We start from the raw sequence: 7,918 nt of genomic DNA, 5'->3' as shown, positions 1-7,918 counted from the left end.
AAGCAGCGAGCCTAGCGAGGTCGACCCGTGGTCGCATCATATCGAAATGAAAGGGAACGGGAGTGCTGCTCCCTCGTAATCCTGTCAACAGTGAAAAATCTCTGGGCGAGATGGTCATCTCCCCGAAAGAAAGGTGGAAAGTGTGGGTCGAGTCAACCCACCGCTCACATAAGGCGCGTAAGCCAAAACGGTCGCATACCCCGTTGGTGCAGGGCAACGCTGCAATAAAAGGCTCGAAGCCCAACTCGCGCACGCGGGCTCTCGCCGCGGCGCCCAGCCTAGCATACCACGAGTGAATCTCGGCGGTGGTCCCAGAAATATCAATAAACTAGAAAGAACAAGACAAGAAAATTTAAATACAGTTCCTAAAGCATGCAATCAATGAGGACGCGTTAAGACTAGGCGTTCTTTCATTATCTAACCTAGAGACATCTGGTCAATTAGGGCCAACTTGCTGTAAAAGTCTCTCCCTTAGGGTCGCTCATGTAAGGTTTAGTTAATTCTTTAATCAACTCTCGTCCGCATTGACAAGGAGCATAGGTTAAGTTTACTATTCATGTGCATTAGTTAAGTTTTCACTATTCACAATTTTTTACTATTCACGTGCACTATTCACGTTTTACTATTCATGTGCATTAGTTAAGTTTTCACTATTCACGATTTTTTACTATTCACGTGCACTATTCACGTTTTACTATTCACGTGCACTATTCACGTTCTACTATTCACGTGCACTATTCACGTGCATTAGTTAAATTTACTATTCACATGCATTAGTTAAGTTCTCACTATTCACGTGCATTAGTTGAGTGGTCACTATTCACGTGCACTATTCACGTTTTTACTATTCACATTATTTTTACTGTTAGCATGCATAAATTCGTAGTGTCACTATTCACATGCATATAGCGCGCATTCTCACACAGAAATAAACAAGTGTTACTTGTAAGTGAAGAAATTCATGTTTTCTAGCTAAAGTCCTCTAAGGCAATCTAAAAGTTAGCATGCAAATCATGTTCGGATAGGAATGCTAAAGCCTGGAGTTTGAATCAAATAAAAGTGAGAAATTACTTACCTCGTTGCAGCGCGTCCGGCTCAGATGCGTTGTAGGGTCGTGGAAGGGATCCACTCTATCTAAGTTTACGTAAACCTCGTCCATGCCTCTAGTGCCATCCCTTTCATCTAAATCCATCCCGAGAATAATCCAAAATCAAAGTCTAGAGAGAGAAAGAAGAGAGAGAAGGTGTGGGGTTGAAATGAAACCCCACCACCTTATATAGTAAGAGGGAATGGCATTCCCGTAAATAGTGAAAAAGGTACGATTTGACATAAAGGTAAAAAGTAAATAATTAATTACTAGGTGCACAGACCTCCGATTTGCAGTCCGTTTCAGCCTGCATTTCTCCCAGACAGCAGCCAATATTGTCAAGATATGAACTCCAGACAACAGTCAATTTTTACAGAACAGTGACACCAGTCAAAATACAGACGACAGTCAACAGAAAAACAATCATTAGTCTATATCATTTCAGACTAAAACATGTTCCCATTAAACCTCCGAGATGCTAGCTCCAGTAAGAAAATACAGACAACAGTGTTGTAGAAGAATCCAGAGACAATCCCCGCTTTTGTGCCATCTTACTCACGGTCGCAGACCGGAGTTGCTTTTGAGCCATCTGATTCACGGCCGCAGACCGGAGTTGCTTTTGAGCCATCTGACTCACGGTCGCAGACCGGAGTTGCTTTTGAGCCATTTGACTCACGGTCGCAGACCTGAGTTGCTTTTGAGCCATCTTACTCACGGTCGCAGACCGGAGTTGCTTTTGAGCCATATTACCCGCGGTCGTGGACCAGGGTCGCTTTTGAGCCATCTTACTCCCGGTCGCAGACCGGAGTTGCTTTTGAGCCATCTGATTCACGGTCGCAGACCGGAGTTGCTTTTGAGCCATCTGACTCACGGTCGCAGACCGGAGTTGCTTTTGAGCCATCTGACTCACGGTCGCAGACCTGAGTTGCTTTTGAGCCATCTTACTCACGGTCGCAGACCGGAGTTGCTTTTGAGCCATTTTACCCGCGGTCGTGGACCAGGGTTGCTTTTGAGCCATTTTACCCGCGGTCGTGGACCAGGGTCGCTTTTGAGCCATCTTACTCACGGTCGCAGACCTGAGTTGCTTTTGAGCCATCTGACTCACGGTCGCAGACCGGAGTTGCTTTTGAGCCATTTTACCCGCGGTCGTGGACCAGGGTCGCTTTTGAGCCATCTTACTCACGGTCGCAGACCTGAGTTGCTTTTGAGCCATTTTACCCGCGGTCGTGGACCAGGGTTGCTTTTGAGCCATTTTATCCGCGGTCGTGGACCAGGGTTGCTTTTGAGCCATCTTACTCACGGTCGCAGACCTGAGTTGCTTTTGAGCCATCTGACTCACGGTCGCAGACCGGAGTCGCTTTTGAGCCATATTACCCGCGGTCGTGGACCAAGGTCGCTTTTGAGCCATCTGACTCACGGTCGCAGACCGGAGTTGCTTTTGAGCCATCTGACTCGCGGTCGCAGATCGGAGTTGCTTTTGAGCCATATCACCCGCGGTCGTGGACCAAGGTCGCTTTTGAGCCATATTACCCACGGTCGTGGACCAGGGTTACTTTTGAGCCATCTTACTCACGGTCGCAGACCGGAGTTGCTTTTGAGCCATCTGACTCACGGTCGCAGACCGGGGTTGCTTTTGAGTCATTTTACCCACGGTCGTGGACCAGGGTCGCTTTTGAGCCATCTTACTCACGGTCGCAGACTTGAGTTACTTTTGAGCCATCCCATTAACGGTCGTAGACCGAAATTGCTTTTGAGCCATTCTTACCCATAACCAACGTACGCTAGATTCTGAGAAAAGAACATTCGTCGACGGTCGCTCCAGAGGCGACGACGGAAGGAATCAGAGAACAACACCAGAGCGCGTAGCGCGAAGGTCAGGTATGCTTCCTCCTACTCTTTACGTGTCTTTTACTTTTATATGTTTTACATTGCATGTGTTACGTTAGCAAAAAACGTTTTCAAAACACACACATCACTGTTAAAATAGAAAAGTAGGGGCAACTGTAGACACCGAGTCGGAGGACCTGTGACGAAAACCTGGAAACAAGACGGTGGAAGCAATTGATTCTGAAAGTTTCAAAAAGAAAAAATAATAATAATAAATAAATAAAATAAATAAGTTACGGTCGGTCGCTGTTGTCGATCGGATAGCTCGCGAATGCTTAACGGCACGGTACGAGTGCTTAGCGGCGGCTGGCGCGCGTTCGACGACAGTCGGACGCCCGCTCGACGACGCGAAGCGCGCGCTCGACGTCTGTCGGACGCACGCATCCAACCACGAATGGTTCGCGCTCGGTGTACGAGCAAGACACGAGCTTGACGACACGGGACGCGCGCTCGTCAGCCGCGAGGCGTGTGCGCCCGGCAGCACGAAACACGCGTTCGGCGGTCAGGACGCATGAATGCCCGACGACGCGGAGCGCGAGCTCGACAGCCGCGGGGCGTGCACGCCCCACGATGTAAGACGCGCCCCGACGGCCGTTGAGCGAGTGCCCGACCGCGTCAGGCGGAAGCCCAGCGGTAGGCGGGCGCGAGCGCCCAACCGCGTCGGACGGACGCCCAACGGCAGTTGGGCGCTCGCCCAACGCTGTTGGACGATCGCCCAACAATCGTTGGGCGGCCGCCCAACAAGCCTTGGGCGGCCGTCCAACGGCTTTGGGCGATGCCCCATTTTACTCGGGCGTCGCCCATTGATCCGGGACCCGTTTCCCTATAAAAAGGGGGCACGGATCCCAATGAAGGGAGGGGAGGAATTTTGGAGCCTTTCTCACTCTAAACATTTTTAGAGATATAAAGTGAATTTTTTTTGAGGAAAATATTTTTTTTCTCAAAAATTCCGAATTTCCTAAAGTTAAATTTTTACTAAAAAATATAAAAAATGGAAGAAGGCGACTCGTGGAATCAATCGGCTTCGACTGTCAGATACCGAATTTAAGGTATTATCCGAGGACTAGACTCTTTTATTTTATTTTATTTATCTTCTCCTTCTATTTATTTTTATGCTATAGTTTTTATTTATTTAGTGATTCATTTATCTTGTCACGTTTTATTTAATTAGCGTATTTATTTAATTTTCGTTTCGTGTTGAATAAAATTCGGTTTTGTTTTAAAATAAAAAACCTCGTTTTGATATCCCAATACGAACCATGATCCGATAAAAAGGTAGTTCGGGTATCGAAAAACGTTGAGATTATAAGCTTTTTTTGGATCTAAAAGAAATTTCTAAATAATGTTTTAAAATAAAAAACATCGTTTTAGGAACTTCCGTTATTGACTATGATCCATTTTTGGTAGTTCGGAAATCCAAGGCGGTTGAATTAGATTTAATTTAAAGCTTTTGAATAAATCTGGAAATAATTGGAGTGCTGCTGTAATTTGCCATTTCTGTCACTAATTGCTGTTTACCGACGGATTTTCCGTCGGTAAATCTGCCAAAACGTAAAAAATGCCATTTCAGTCCCTTTTTCTTAACTTTTAAGCTTTTAATCCTTAATATATATATGTATAGTTATGTAATGTATGTTTTTCAAACTATTTTAGATATTTAGTGTATATAATTATTTAGGATGTTTGTATATCATTCTTTATTTAATTTTTAAACATAAGTATATGTATATATATGTTCTTTTTTATTCATTTGAGTTATATTAGATCCTATTTTAAAGGTTATTTACTTGGGCATTTTGGGAAATAATTAGTAGATATTGGTATATGTTATTTTTGATATTTAAAACTATATTAGTTATGTATATATGTAGTTTTGGGGTATATGGGTTATGTTATTGATTATTATATGAAACTATTTTGGATAAAAGATTATTTTCTTATTTATGAGATTTATTTACTATTTTCACATTTTTAAAGTATAAATGTATTATATCTAGTATTTTCATACATGTATTATATAGTTCCCTTTTTTATTAACTTTCATTCTCATATTCTCTTGTTGATTTAAATGTATATATATATGCTTAAATTGTTTTCTTTATTCCTTTGGCCCATCCATGGGCCCGGGTTTCAAATGAGTTTTATTTGAGTGTGAATCTTGGTTTAAATGGGTTTATTATTATAATCATAATAGGTAAAGAGTCCATTAAGTAAGAGGGGAAAATAAATCACAAAAAGAGAGTTTTCAATTTAATCATTTACACTAATGAATTTTTAGAGGTTCCTAATGTAAATAAATGGAGTTATTTTTGTTAATATTTCTAAATTGGTTCCAAAACATCACGTTTTAAAACCTTAATCCGTTCCAAAGGCGGATTAAGCGAACATTGTAATTAAAATCGTTTTCTTTGTGAATAATAGAGTTTTTGAATCATTTTCTAAAAGGGTTTGTACAAAATAAAATTGACTTGTATGATTAATCATGTTTTCCTATTAAAAGGTTTTTATCCTAACGTTTTCAAACACTCGAGTCGTTCCAACGGCGATTCGGGTGAACTTCATCAAGCGGGGTTTTAAAACGCTCCTAAATCGTTCCAACGGCGATTAAGGTGCGAACCATGTAAAGGAACTCATTTTGGGGAAATGAGTTAGCATAGAGTAAACACACAGCATGACATTTAAATAAAGTCGTAAACCACTTCTTTCTTCCCCCTTCTCTGTGTATGTATAATATAAATGGGTGATTCTTTACTAATGTGGCTTTCCAATAATATATGCTCAAAACGGTTTCTAAAAAGAGAAAGAAAAGGTTTCAAATGAATTTTAAACTTAAAGAAGTATACGATTAGTCCGTTATCGCCTAACATGCTGAGTAGGAGGCTGGTGGTTCATAACCGGGCGATGTCGGGGTGCCTAGTAGCCTTTCTCTGGAAAGGAGCTAGCCTTCTCGGCTCGTACCTAAGTTTCCCGAACCCACACCGGTCTCCCGCAAGGGATCGGTGTTCATTTTCCCATTCCTGGGTGGCGACTCTTCCATATCTCCGAGCTCCGGTCCTGCCGAGCAGCTTGATTCCACGATTGGTTGCTTTCGGCGCCAATCACCGCTTACGTCGCCATGAGGTTGTCCACCCCCCGGTCCGCCCGAGAGATTAGGCCGCGGCACCTCGTCTAACAACAGTATAGGTATGCTAGTGTAGCTGAGCTCATGAGTATCCACCCACGCCCTCTACCCCATCCTGCACCTCCAGCAAGCATACGGGACGGATACGGTCGCCATTCTTGTCTATAAACAAAGTAGAACCTAACAACAAAAACATCCACCCGATCGCCTCAGAATCTGACATCCGACCTACGGAACACATAGAGACGATGGAATTGCAAACTACACCACCACCCTTCCAATGCATACTCTCCAGCTCCTCCTTAGTCACCCCAAACAGCTCCATCACTGCGGACTTAGACTGCTCTGTTCCACTCTCAGCAGACACAAGTTGCCCATGCACTGGTATACGTAAAATCTCCCACACATCATGTAGCAGAATAGTCATCTCACCGAAGGGCATGTGAAATGATGACGTATCCGGCTGCCAACGCTCGATAAAAGCACATATTAGGGGCATATCGTGTGGGTACATGATACTCGGGGAGGTGTGACAGTCTCGAATCCCGTATAAGCTTCTTGACCTGTGGACTAGCTGTCGAGTACCATGTCATCAGTTTCTTACAATAATGCCCCCTAGTATGGCCCCTGAGCTGGGCCCTCATGTGCCCGCTCCACATCCTATAAGCAACATGTCCCAAAAAACTGGGAATCACAGAACCGTCTACTGGTCCACCTGGGACCGGATCCGTCACTATCCAATCCTCTTCAGCATCCCTGGATCGTTTGCTGCTGCTCCCTGCAATTATATTACACATATAACATTTATACTTTTACAGTCAAGTAATAATAACATAAAAAATAATGTAAATTATTTACCAGATGACTCAGAACAAGCAATACGACTGCCTCTCGCCTTCGACGATCGAAGAACCGGGACAGTATCGTCATCCTACGGTAACGTAATCCTCGTCCATGGGCTGATGCACTGTCTCGTACGCCCTATATGCATATGCCATCAATTTATCTGCTCTTTTGGTCCTCCGAGCAGAAGCTGTGATACCACGCTTATTTGATTCACGATCAACCCGTGAAACATCGGGCTGCTAAAATGTATAACAAATTTAAATTTAAAAAACAAAATAAATATTAAAAAAAATTATATTGCCCGGGCGGGCAAAACAGCCCGCCTAGGCGTAATGGCGGGCTAAACGGGTCCCCAAAATGGGGATTTTGCCTTGGGCAAAATCTGCCAGGTTTTGCCTTGGCGGGCCAAACGTCCCGCCTGGGCAAAATCCCAGGCCCGCCACTTATGCACGGATGGCGGGTCCGGAACCCGCCATCGGTGCATAAGGGGCGGGTCAAAACGCCCGCCCATTATACATGGATAGCGGGTGCCGAACCCGCCATCCTTGCATAATGGGTGGGCGTTTTGACCCGCCAAAGCCAAAATCTCTAGGATTTTGGCCGAGTTTGGCTAAAATCCTAGGGATTTTGGCCTTGGCGGGCCGAAGACCCGCCTCTACTATACAAAGGGCGGACATTTCTACTCGCCAAGACAAAAAAACAAAAAAAAAAATTAATTTTAAGTCGAAAAACTTATCGGAGGACGGAACAAGCCTTTTCCTCTACCTACACGATCCGCCATGAAGTTTTGGAATTCAAATGTTCAAATGAGGAGACAAATAGGGAAGAGTTTGAAAAGTGGGGGGAGGAGTTTGAAAAGTGGAGGGAGGGGTTCAAAATCTTTATTTTGAAAAAAAGGGGGGAAGGGCAAAAATGTAACAACGGGGCAGTAAGTGGGAATTTAGGGGCGATATATAGCAACCCACTTCAGAACTATT

The sequence above is a fragment of the Euphorbia lathyris genome, chromosome 2 (genome assembly GCF_963576675.1).
Source record: "Euphorbia lathyris chromosome 2, ddEupLath1.1, whole genome shotgun sequence".
NCBI lineage: Eukaryota > Viridiplantae > Streptophyta > Magnoliopsida > Malpighiales > Euphorbiaceae > Euphorbia > Euphorbia lathyris.
This window is presented reverse-complemented; position numbering follows the sequence as displayed.